The sequence below is a fragment of the Lepidochelys kempii genome, chromosome 2 (genome assembly GCF_965140265.1).
Source record: "Lepidochelys kempii isolate rLepKem1 chromosome 2, rLepKem1.hap2, whole genome shotgun sequence".
Classification (NCBI taxonomy): domain Eukaryota; kingdom Metazoa; phylum Chordata; order Testudines; family Cheloniidae; genus Lepidochelys; species Lepidochelys kempii.
Genome location: NC_133257.1, coordinates 252,605,942 through 252,619,313, shown reverse-complemented (window position 1 = coordinate 252,619,313; position 13,372 = coordinate 252,605,942).

The following is a 13,372-nucleotide window of genomic DNA, read 5'->3' as shown; positions in this document are numbered from 1 at the left end:
TGCAGGTGAACGAGCCCCTGATGGCGTGGCTGATGTGATTAGGCCCTAATAATGTAGTGATTATTACAGTTATTAGCTCTTGTTCCAGGGTTTATCACATCATAAATGCCTCCTATATTACAACTCCATTCTCGCCAGCTCCACACCACACAGTGTTTTGTGAGAAAGGCTCTGGAATATATCACCCCACAACCAGTGATTACTGCAGGAGTTGTGGAAATAACTTACAGCTCCCTTTACCTCCTAATGACTCTTTGTGGTTTGAGAGGGCAATGCTAGCACTAATATTAATTAGTTATGCAGACTTTGCCTGTGTTTTGCACGCTTCATGATTATTATTAGTAGCACCTACAGACTCTGACCGTTCTCAGGATGCTATTGTGCTAGGTGCTGTACAAACATCCAATACAAAGTCCCAGCACCAAAGAGTTTGCCATCTGTATAGAAGAGACAATATATATGGGAAACAGAAGTGCAGACAAAGACAAAGGAATAGGACCGTGGTCTCTTACCACTCCAGCCAGTGCCCCGTTTGACTGGACCACACGGTCTCTAATTTAAAGAGTAACTCACCATTCACTTCCCCTTGAGAACCACAGCACCGAACCCTGCTGCATGGAAATACAGCAGGGTTCAGTGCTGTGATGTTGCTTCTATATCTTCAGCTACAGTAAGCTATAAAAGCACACAAAAAGCTGACCTATGTGTCCAAAGCATGAGATCTGTTTGCTAAGCCATCATGTCAAGACAGGCTTTGAGTTGTGGAAATTGCACTGCTTGTAGCTTTTAGACGTGCTTGGCACAGCAGGAAATACACACATACAGAGATCAGTCGAGAGCAACAAAGATAAGGAAAGGTGCGTGGTGTTCTTACCTTAGAACTATCAGCCCAGCCAGTGACTGTACCCATACCCTCCACCCATAAACACTAATGGGAAAGTGTCTTTTGACTGAGAATTGGAAAACTTTAAACCTTATGAACTGTAGGGGAGTTATCCTTGCCTAGCAGGAAAGGGATGGACTAAATGACCTAATCAGCTCCCGAACTGCTCTGATTATATAATTCCAAGGAAACTGAGCTGGAACAAACGTTCTCTATAGCCACTAGTGGCAGAATATAAATGATTTATTGTCATGCAGCACATACCAACAGCAGACAAAAACTCAACTCATACTTCTCTGACAGTGTCTCCAATCTCTGTTCCAATAAGTAGAATGCTGAGTCACATCCCAGGGCAGTGCACTTTCAATACATGAACCACCCTTATTTTTAAAACACAATATCCACAATTTCTCCAGTCTGCCCCTCCAAAACAAACTCTCCCTCTCCAAAGTACTTAATTGAAGCAAGATCTGTGGCCCCAGTTTTTGTTTTCCAATGCCCATAAGTTTTTGACATGCTGGTAGATGCTGTAGCCATATGTACTTTAAAGATAGGTTCAAGGCTACATCTGCTTTTCTGGACAAATGTTAACTGTTATATGATACCTACAGTTAGTGAAGGATTACAAGGCAAGCATTCCCCAGTGAACAGAGAGTAGGGACTGGGACACAGGAACCTAGGTTCCATTCCTACCTCTGTCACCGGCCTGCTGGGTCACTGACCTTCCGCAAGTCACTGTACCTCCCTGTGACTCAGTTTTCCCATCTGTAAAATGGGGATAATGATATGTGTCTCCTTTCTAAAATGCCTTTAGATCTATGGATCAAATCTGCTCTACAACAGTAACAATACCTAGATCTTATAGTAGAGAGACAAGGTAGGTGAGGCCATATCTTTTACTGGACCAACTTCTGTTGGTGAGAGCTTACACAGAGCTCTTCATAGCTCTTATAGAACATTTTTCATCAGTAGTTCTCAAAGGGTTTTGCAATGGAGGCATATATCATTATCCCCACTTTACAGATGAGGTATTTGAGGCACAGAGAGAGGCAAAGTGACTTGCCCAAGGTCACCCATCAGGCCAATGGCCAAGTCAGGTATAGAACCCAGGTGTCCTGAGCCTTAGTCTAGAACTCCATCCACTAAGAGATAGATATTATTGTTAAATAAGTTAGGGGAGAAATCAAAATGAAAGTGCAGGTAAACAATTTAAAAAAAAAAAGGTCTCTGTGTCTACTGAATCCTAAGAAGTCAGGTTAATGCCTTAGGACACATTTCAGAGTAACAGGCGTGTTAGTCTGTATTTGCAAAAAGAAAAGGAGTACTTGTGGGACCTTACAGACTAACCAATTTATTTGAGCATAAGCTTTCGTGAGCTACAACTCACTTCATCAGATGCAAGCTTATGCTCAAATAAATTGGTTAGTCTCTAAGGTGCCACAAGTACTCCTTTTCTTTTTAGGACACATTGTGTGGGCAACTCCTTTGAAAGAGAGAAACATGGAAGCGTCTATCGGAGAGTGAGTGTTTTACCAATAAATATTAATTACAAGACAATATTAAAGTGAACAAAATCCCCAGCTTTGTTACAGACTCCTTGTCATAATGATAACCAAAGAATTCAAATGTTTCCTATTATATATTGATTTGCTACACTTTTACACAGACAGGAAAGCTTCTGGGTGGTAGGATGCCATCTGCTGCTTCAAAATGTTATTTTCTTGTTTCCTGTTCCTTACAGGATCATTCAGGCATGTGACTCGTACATACTGGGGTTGGGTGGGGGGGACAATTTTGTATCGAACTGAGTTTATTTGCAAAGGAAAACATGTTGGTTAATGAAACAGAATTTGCCCAGAGAAAAAAACATTGACTAAAAAGTTTTGAGATAGGGCAAGCCTGGTTTGGTTAATGAATGAGAAGAAGAGGAGGAGTTATAGAATAAATGAGGCATCTCAGAGAACACATACAATATTTACACTATATCATGCTTTGAAAACAATATTGGAGTTGGTGTAATTTTCAGTTTAATCCTGGGATTCAGTTATAAACGCAATTCTCTTCTATTAAAACAATAACTATTCCCCTGAGCCAACTCAACAGCCTGAAATATAGACGCAGCATGTCATTTTAAAGTCTGCAGAGTGAAGAACAAATTAAAATACTCTGTCAGATCTTAGGAACTGGAGTTTAAACCTTCAAGCAAGGTTGATAAAGTCCAGGCATACTCAACACCACAATGGAAGTAAAATGAAATGCATGGTATATCATAGTCGCTGAAACTCAGGCAGTAATAAGCATCACACTGGGCTCACTGCACTGGCTAATGCATAATTTATCTGGCTTCATAAATATCAAAACACACCACAGCTGTTAGTACTTCAGTGCAAAACTGGCAAATATTCTTTCAATTATTCAGGAGCCCATCTTAGGGAATCAGTTGACTCCTCCAAAGCTGCATTTTTAGAAAGTATCAATTACTCAAGTGTTGCAAGGACGCGATGCCACACCAGCTCTAGCGTCGCCTTGCGGAAGGTACAGTGACGAGAGTTCAGAAGTTGCTTCTCCTGCTGAGTGGGCTTGCAGAAGTCTGCAGGATCCTGCAAAAATCCTGGTTGCAATGCACTGGCACAGCCCAGAGGAGCCCACTCCAGGACAGTTTCTCGGGAAGTTTTTAAAAGGCTTGCTCTTGTAAGGCCTAGCTTTAAAGTAGCTGCTATAGCATCACTAACCGAAAGGGTGCTGAATTATTCAATAATAAAGTGAATCACCAAACACGTGTATTTTCCAAAAAGAGAGGGGAGAGGTTAACAGGACTTTGGGGAAGGCAATAATTTAAAGTTAAATATCCAGAAGATATCAACTGACCTGTTTTAAACAAACACACAAGTATTCAAAAGTCCATGGTTAGTTATGCCCGTCCAACCTTATTATTGAAACAGTAGTTGTGGCCAAGCAGGATGTTCCTGAGAGTATTTCCATCCCCTTAGGGAGGATATTTAAATGCCACAATGATTGCGGCTTTAGAAGTACCGAAGACAGGGACTGGCAATAATGACTGATTGGTTATCTGAGGTCAGGGTTTTGGTTACAGTATCACAGAAAAAACAAGGAGTCTGGTGGCACCTTAAAGACTAACAGATTTATTTGGGCATAAGCTTTCATGGGTAAAAAACCCACTTCTTCAGATGCATGGAGTGAAAATTACAGATACAGACATAAATATACTGACACATGAAGAGAAGGAAATTACCTCACAAGTGCTGACAGGGCCAATTCGATCAGGGTGGATGTAGTCCACTCCCAACAATAGATGAGGAGGTGTCAATTCCAGGAGAGGAAAACTGCTTTTGTAGTGAGTGACCAACACACAAACACCAGTTCCAGGGGATTTGGACATTTCTGATCATTCACTGGGTCAGTAAAGTATATCCTCATTTTTTATTTTACTATCCACTATTCTTTTAAAATATGATGGTCTGTCAGGAAACGTATTTATATTTTCACTTTATAATACAGTCCACACATTAGACTCAGTACACAAAACCAAATGTAAAACATATGCAAAAACCAGGTCAGATTAATCCATTGCCAACAAAAATGACTAGACCAGATTGAATCTTTGTCAATAAAAGTTTTTTTGTTGAAAATTTGTCTTTTTTTCCATTTTTACTAAAAACATCATTGAATTTTTTAAAATCAGAATGAATTTTTGTCAGTAAAAGATTTTTTGTTGAAAATTTGTCTTTTTTTCCATTTTTACTAAAAACATCATTGAATTTTTTAAAATCAGAATGATCAAAAACTGGATTTTCTGTCACTAAAATTTGTTCAATAATAATATCGATGTACAATTATTTTGTAAGGAATGCAAAAAAAATTTGAAAAACAAAAAGAAAACGTTAAGCTTCCAAATGTTTCACATGACCATTTTTCCATTTGTGGGCTAGCTCTCAAAATAACACAAACTCACCACCCAGCTACGAGAAAATAAATGGAACTAAAAATCCTCCCAACTCCTGAACGAGAGCCTGGGTAAATACAAAAAGAAAAGGAGGACTTGTGGCACCTTAGAGACTAACCAATTTATTAGAGCATAAGATTTCGTGAGCTACAGCTCACTTCCTCAGATGCATATCGTGGAAACTGCAGCAGGCTTTATATATACACAGAGAATATGAAACAATACCTACTCCCACCCCACTGTCCTGCTGGTAATAGCTTATCTAAAGTGATCATCAGGTGGGCCATTTCCAGCACAAATCCAGGTTTTCTCACCCTCCACCCCCCCACACAAATTCACTCTCCTGCTGGTGATAGCCCATCCAAAGTGACAACTCTTTACACAATGTGCATGACAATCAAGTTGGGCTATTTCCTGCACAAATCCAGGTTCTCACATCCCCCCCACCCCCATACAAACACAAACTCACTCTCCTGCTGGTAATAGCTCATCCAAACTGACCACTCTTCAAGTTTAAATCCAAGTTAAACCAGAACATCCGGGGGGGGGGAGGTAGGAAAAAACAAGAGGAAACAGGCTACCTTGCATAATGACTTAGCCACTCCCAGTCTCTATTTAAGCCTAAATTAATAGTATCCAATTTGCAAATGAATTCCAATTCAGCAGTTTCTCGCTGGAGTCTGGATTTGAAGTTTTTTTGTTTTAAGATAGCGACCTTCATGTCTGTGATTGCGTGACCAGAGAGATTGAAGTGTTCTCCGACTGGTTTATGAATGTTATAATTCTTGACATCTGATTTGTGTCCATTTATTCTTTTACGTAGAGACTGTCCAGTTTGACCAATGTACATGGCAGAGGGGCATTGCTGGCACATGATGGCATATATCACATTGGTGGATGTGCAGGTGAACGAGCCTCTGATAGTGTGGCTGATGTTATTAGGCCCTGTGATGGTGTCCCCTGAATAGATATGTGGGCACAATTGGCAACGGGCTTTGTTGCAAGGATAAGTTCCTGGGTTAGTGGTTCTGTTGTGTGGTATGTGGTTGTTGGTGAGTATTTGCTTCAGGTTGCGGGGCTGTCTGTAGGCAAGGACTGGCCTGTCTCCCAAGATTTGTGAGAGTGTTGGGTCATCCTTTAGGATAGGTTGTAGATCCTTAATAATGCGTTGGAGGGGTTTTAGTTGGGGGCTGAAGGTGACGGCTAGTGGCGTTCTGTTATTTTCTTTGTTAGGCCTGTCCTGTAGTAGGTAACTTCTGGGAACTCTTCTGGCTCTATCAATCTGTTTCTTTACTTCTGCAGGTGGGTATTGTAGTTGTAAGAAAGCTTGACAGAGATCTTGTAGGTGTTTGTCTCTGTCTGAGGGGTTGGAGCAAATGCGGTTGTATCGCAGAGCTTGGCTGTAGACGATGGATCGTGTGGTGTGGTCAGGGTGAAAGCTGGAGGCATGCAGGTAGGAATAGCGGTCAGTAGGTTTCCGGTATAGGGTGGTGTTTATGTGACCATTGTTTATTAGCACTGTAGTGTCCAGGAAGTGGATCTCTTGTGTGGACTGGACCAGGCTGAGGTTGGTGGTGGGATGGAAATTGTTGAAATCATGGTGGAATTCCTCAAGGGCTTCTTTTCCATGGGTCCAGATGATGAAGATGTCATCAATATAGCGCAAGTAGAGTAGGGGCTTTAGGGGACGAGAGCTGAGGAAGCATTGTTCTAAATCAGCCATAAAAATGTTGGCATACTGTGGGGCCATGCGGGTACCCATAGCAGTGCCACTGATCTGAAGGTATACATTGTCCCCAAATGTGAAGTAGTTATGGGTAAGGACAAAGTCACAAAGTTCAGCTACCAGGTTAGCCGTGACAGTATCGGGGATAGTGTTCTTGACGGCTTGTAGTCCATCTTTGTGTGGAATGTTGGTGTAGAGGGCTTCTACATCCATAGTGGCCAGGATGGTGTTATCAGGAAGATCACCGATGGATTGAAGTTTCCTCAGGAAGTCAGTGGTGTCTCGAAGGTAGCTGGGAGTGCTGGTAGCGTAGGGCCTGAGGAGGGAGTCTACATAGCCAGACAATCCTGCTGTCAGGGTGCCAATGCCTGAGATGATGGGGCGCCCAGGATTTCCAGGTTTATGGATCTTGGGTAGTAGATAGAATATCCCAGGTCGGGGTTCCAGGGGTGAGTCTGTGCGGATTTGATCTTGTGCTTTTTCAGGAAGTTTCTTGAGCAAATGCTGTAGTTGCTTTTGGTAACTCTCAGTGGGATCAGAGGGTAATGGCTTGTAGAAACTCGTGTTGGAGAGCTGCCGAGCAGCCTCTTGTTCATATTCTGACCTATTCATGATGACAACAGCACCTCCTTTATCAGCCTTTTTGATTATGATGTCAGAGTTGTTTCTGAGGCTGTGGATGGCATTGCGTTCCGCATGGCTGAGGTTATGGGGCAAGTGATGCTGCTTTTCCACAATTTCAGCCCGTGCACGTCGGCGGAAGCACTCTATGTAGAAGTCCAGTCTGCTGTTTCGACCTTCAGGAGGAGTCCACCTAGAATCCCTCTTTCTGTAGTGTTGGTAGGGAGAACTCTGTGGATTAGTATGCTGTTCAGAGGTATTTTGGAAATATTCCTTGAGTCGGAGACGTCGAAAATAGGATTCTAGGTCACCACAGAACTGTATCATGTTCGTGGGGGTGGAGGGGCAGAAGGAGAGGCCCCGAGATAGAACAGCTGCTTCTGCTGGGCTGAGAGTATAGTTGGATAGGTTAACAATATTGCTAGGTGGGTTGAGGGATAAATGGACACAAATCAGATGTCAAGAATTATAACATTCATAAACCAGTCGGAGAACACTTCAATCTCTCTGGTCACGCAATCACAGACATGAAGGTCGCTATCTTAAAACAAAAAAACTTCAAATCCAGACTCCAGCGAGAAACTGCTGAATTGGAATTCATTTGCAAATTGGATACTATTAATTTAGGCTTAAATAGAGACTGGGAGTGGCTAAGTCATTATGCAAGGTAGCCTGTTTCCTCTTGTTTTTTCCTACCCCCCCCCCCCCAGATGTTCTGGTTTAACTTGGATTTAAACTTGAAGAGTGGTCAGTTTGGATGAGCTATTACCAGCAGGAGAGTGAGTTTGTGTGTGTATGGGGGTGGGGGGGATGTGAGAACCTGGATTTGTGCAGGAAATAGCCCAACTTGATTGTCATGCACATTGTGTAAGGAGTTGTCACTTTGGATGGGCTATCACCAGCAGGAGAGTGAATTTGTGTGGGGGGGTGGAGGGTGAGAAAACCTGGATTTGTGCTGGAAATGGCCCACCTGATGATCACTTTAGATAAGCTATTACCAGCAGGACAGTGGGGTGGGAGTAGGTATTATTTCATATTCTCTGTGTATATATAAAGCCTGCTGCAGTTTCCACGATATGCATCTGAGGAAGTGAGCTGTAGCTCACGAAAGCTTATGCTCTAATAAATTGGTTAGTCTCTAAGGTGCCACAAGTCCTCCTTTTCTTTTTGTGAATACAGACTAACACGGCTGTTACTCTGAAACCTGGGTAAATACATAGGCCTTGCAACTTCCAGGAAAGTCAACAAACTCAGGCAGTGCTTGGTGGACCAATTGTCACAAGTGCCATAGCAGAGGGCTGTCCTGCCTCCACTCTCCTGATGTTTAAAATCTCAGAGCTGTCAGAGCAGGTATTCCAATGGATCTCATCAGCCCAAAAGACAGGCAGTCTCTAAAATGTACAGGATACATACCATAAAAGGCTTTTTCAGATTCAAACAAATGCATTGAATTGCACCTAGAATCGAACTGAAAGCCAAAGCAGTCTCTGGAGTATGCAGGGAAAGAAATGGGTGAAAAGCTGTACAGAAAGTTGTACAGAAGAGTTGGTGTTTTAAAAATAAAATCACAATGTGCATTTTTCACAGCAGCTCTTCAGTGGAGTGGGGGAGGATTGTACTTCTTTTCCTGTGGACTGTTCTAGCCCAGGGCCATCTATTCAAAAATGCCTTCTAATTTTGAGTGCCCAGCTTGAGACAACTTGGGCTTGACTTCCCGAGGCATTGACCACCCACAGCTCCTGCTGACTTCATTTAGAGTTTTGGATGCTCAATACCTTTGAAAATCACATGCAAGGCATCTCAAGTGTGAGGCATTGGAAGTCAGTGATCACTTTTAAGATTGTTAGTCTAAGTGTCTGGGCAAGAAAGTTTAATTCCCAACTTGAGTAAACATACACATGCAAGCTCTGGTCGAACTACCACACTAAAAATAGAACAGAAGAATGGCCATACCTGGTCAGACCAAAGGTCCATCTAACCCAGTATCCTTTCCTCCAACCATGGCCAATGCCAGACACTTCAGAGAAAATGAACAGAACAGGGCAATTATCAAGTGACCCATCCCCGTTGTCCACTCCCAGCTTCTGGCAGTTTAGGGACACCCAGAGAATGGGGTTGCATCCCTGACCATCTTAGCTAATAGCCACTGATGGACCTATCCTCCATGAACTTATCTAATTCTTTTTGAAATTCATTTATACTTTTGGCCTTCACAACATCCCCTGGCACCAAGTTCCACAGATTGATGCTGTGTTGCGTGAAGAAATGCTTCCTTAGGTTTGTTTTAAACCTGTTGCTTAGTAATTACATTAGGTGACCGCTGGTTCTTGTATTATTTGGAGGCACTTCCTTAGAGGTGCAATTGTGACAGCATGAGTGGCAGGAAGAGCTACCTGCCCTATGACCCTGTCAGAGAGCCTAGGGTCCCCAGGGAGCTAACCTGTCCTGCCACCCATGCTGCAGTGGCTACACTGATATTTTTAGCAGGTGTGGGTATGCCTCCTCTAGCTGGAAATTATACCTTCCAGTTCCAGCAGAGACATACCCTTAGAACAGAGAGCTCACAATGAAGTAAGCACTGTTGTATCTGCTGTGAGATCTATGCACTCGGGCTACACATAGAATTCATTTCCTTCAGTGATCCTTTCTCTCCTTTACTATCTCCCTCTTTGTTTGGTCTTGAAAAATATTTAGGAGTAAATGGTTTCAGAGTAGCAGCCGTGTTAGTCTGTATTCGCAAAAAGAAAAGGAGGACTTGTGGCACCTTAGAGACTAACCAATTTATTTGAGCATAAGCTTTCCATGAGCTACACCTCACTTCATCGGATGCATAGGAGTAAATTCATAGGAGTAAATGGGAAACAGAAACTAACTCCTCTGTTACAGAATTTGCTATAAAAAAGAGATGCCTGTATATCTCTCAACAGATAATAGATAAAGTGCCGGTAGATGGTTTTCAAGAATACACAGTATTGTTCCTGGACTTTGTAGGACCAATGCAACCTCTTGCTGTGCACTGCAAATGGCTCTATGTGTGTGCTTTCCCACTACTCAAAGCAACAGAGCACACTACCTTTCATATAATGGTAATGTGGTGTAATAGACTGGGTTTTTATAAAGACTTTAAAATAAACTGGGTACTCCATATTCAAACCCCCGTAATGAGTAAAAGTGAAAAGTCTCACTGCAACAACTGCACAGCTGCTCAGGATGGACAGATCACCCACATAGAATAAGGACTAGACCAGACCTTTAGCTATGTCTAACCAATTTGAGGATCTGGAGCTAAACTTCGTGGCTGAAGCCCATTTTATTCCCAGAGTCCTGATCATGGTCCAGCCCCTAATGATCTGGGGTTCGGCAGTCTGCATCAGTGCTGCTAATACAGAGTCCCAATAGTATTTGCTGTTCTGCCCACTCCAGTGCTCCAAGACCTCTTGCTCACTCTCCCAAGGCCTGGTCATGCATCACTGGGAGGTTTGCCATGCCTTCAGTGGGAATAGGAGCAGATTCCTGGAACTATGATGCACTCATGGCTGTGAGCAGGTCCCTTTATCTGCTAGCCCATCTCATATTTTTTTTTGGCAAGTGGCAATTTTCTGGTACCATTACCTTTGCAAGAAAAATAATGTCCTATATTTTGATTAAGAGCATTTCCCTTCAGGACCTGAAAGGACAAGTCAGCAGGGAGACAGACACCTGCTGCTAGGCACAGCTCTTGCAAGACAGTGGCATGAAATTTTCAGGCAGATGTTCCCAGTTGGGCATCTCAAAGCCCATTCCCAGACCTCTATCCCTCCCCTTAGTGAATAAATCACTCAGCCTAGTTAGTGGTATCTCCAACAACAGGGCAACAGGCAGTCACCTAAAATGCTGAGCTTATCAGGAAATCTGACATTACCAGGGAGAAATGTTAGTCTTAAATTTGTGCCAAAGAGGACAAAAGAAAATAAGAAAAAAATAGCAGAATAGTCTGATATACAGTGACAGAATATGGACATAAGTGAGACTTGAGTGCTGTTCAGGTGTGAATTTCACCTGCATTTTATCTCCTTGGGTAGGTTAACAAATAATTTCTGAATCAATCCCAGATTTTTTTTAATGTATTTGTTCACTGTAAATATTCACTAAATACCATGGGGGGAAATTCTTACTATGTAGATTGTAAACTCTTTGGGTTAGGGACTGTCTTCTTGTTATGCATGTATGGCACAATGGGGCTCTGATCCCTGACGGGGATCACTAGGTGCTACCATAGTACAACCATTAATAATATTGGTTGCTCAGGCTATTCACTTGGGTTATATTTGCCATTCACTATTCATGTTCTGCGGTTGGTCACCTAAGTCACATGATATTTACTCTGATCCCTGATTGGATGATAAAACTTTCTGGAATGGAAATAAAATAAATCTTGAATAAATTTAATTTGTTCTGAATTTCTGGAGGAATAACCATTTGTGCTAAAATGCTGGACACTTTCTGGAATCATGAACATTTTCACAAAGAACTGGAGATTACGCAAATACTCACAAACAAGGACTGAATCACAGATGGCTTAAGGGGCACATAAGTGGTGGACGGGCCTTGCGTAAAAGTGAATTTCACCCAGAACGAACACTCAGAGTTTGAACGGCTCCGCTTTGTAGTACAGATGTTGTCCTGATATTGTCCTAAAAACTTCTTGAAGTTGTTTACTTCCAGATCAGCTACCAGGAAACATTTTTTTCCTTTTACCTCATTCATTCGTCACCTTTACTGTACAGTGCCGTCATGTTACAACACAGAAGAGTGTTCCCTGCTAGCTATAAAGCGGGGGTAATCATAGCCCCCCTGAACTCTATCCATGAACCCCAGGCTAAGAGCCATTCTGCTCTTGTATTTACAATATTCTCTGCATTGTTCTGCTCTAACACTGACTTTCTCCAGCCCCTCTTTCAGACTAACAGGAACTGTTCTGCGCTCAGAGACATATTTGGAAACATATTTTGTATTTCAGAGACCTGAAAAATATATTGGGTAGCACCTTCCAAGTGGTACTTTCAATCCATTTAAATTCACACTGACACTTCAAGACAGGGAGGTGGTAGAATCTAGGGAGGTGGTAGAATCTCCTTCCTTAGAGGTTTTTAAGGTCAGGCTTGACAAAGCCCTGGCTGGGATGATTTAACTGGGAATTGGTCCTGCTTTGAGCAGGGGGTTGGACTAGATGACCTTCTGGGGTCCCTTCCAACCCTGATATTCTATGATTCTAAGACTCCTGTCAAGGTTCTTCCCCCACTCTGAATGCTAGGGTACAGATGTGGGGACCTGCATGAAAACCTCCTAAGCTTATCTTTACCAGCTTAGGTCAAAAAGTTCCCCAAGGTACAAAATATTCCATCCTTTGTCCTTGGATTGGCCGCTACCACCACCAAACTAATACTGGTTACTGGGGAAGAGCTATTTGGAAACATCTTTCCCACCAAATACTTCCCAAAACCTTGCACCCCACTTCCTGGACAAGGTTTGGTAAAAAGCATCACCAATTTGCCTAGGTGACTACAGACCCAGACCCTTGGATCTTAAGAACAATGAACAATCCTCCCAACACTTGCACCCCCCCGCTTTCCTGGGAAATGTTGGATAAAAAGCCTCACCAATTTGCATAGGTGACCACAGACCCAAACCCTTGGATCTGAGAACAAAGAAAAAGCATTCAGTTTTCTTACAAGAAGACTTTTAATAGAAATAGGAGTAAATAGAAGTAAAGAAATCCCTTCTGTAAAATCAGGATAGTAGATACCTTACAGGGTAATTAGATTCAAAACATAGAGAATCCCTCTAGGCAAAAACTTAAGTTACAAAAAAGATACACAGACAGAAATAGTTATTCTATTCAGCACAATTCTTTTCTCAGCCATTTAAAGAAATCATAACCTAACACGTACCTAGCTAGATTACTTACTAAAAGTTCTAAGACTCCATTCCTGGTCTATCCCGGGCAAAGGCAGCATAAAGACAGACCCACAGACCCTTTGTTTCTCTGCCTCCTCCCAGCTTTTGAAAGTATCTTGTCTCCTCATTGGTCATTTTGGTCAGGTGCCAGCAAGGTTACCTTTAGCTTCTTAACCCTTTACAGGTGAGAGGAGTTTTCCTCTGGCCAGGAGGGATTTTAAAGGGGTTTACCCTTCCCTTT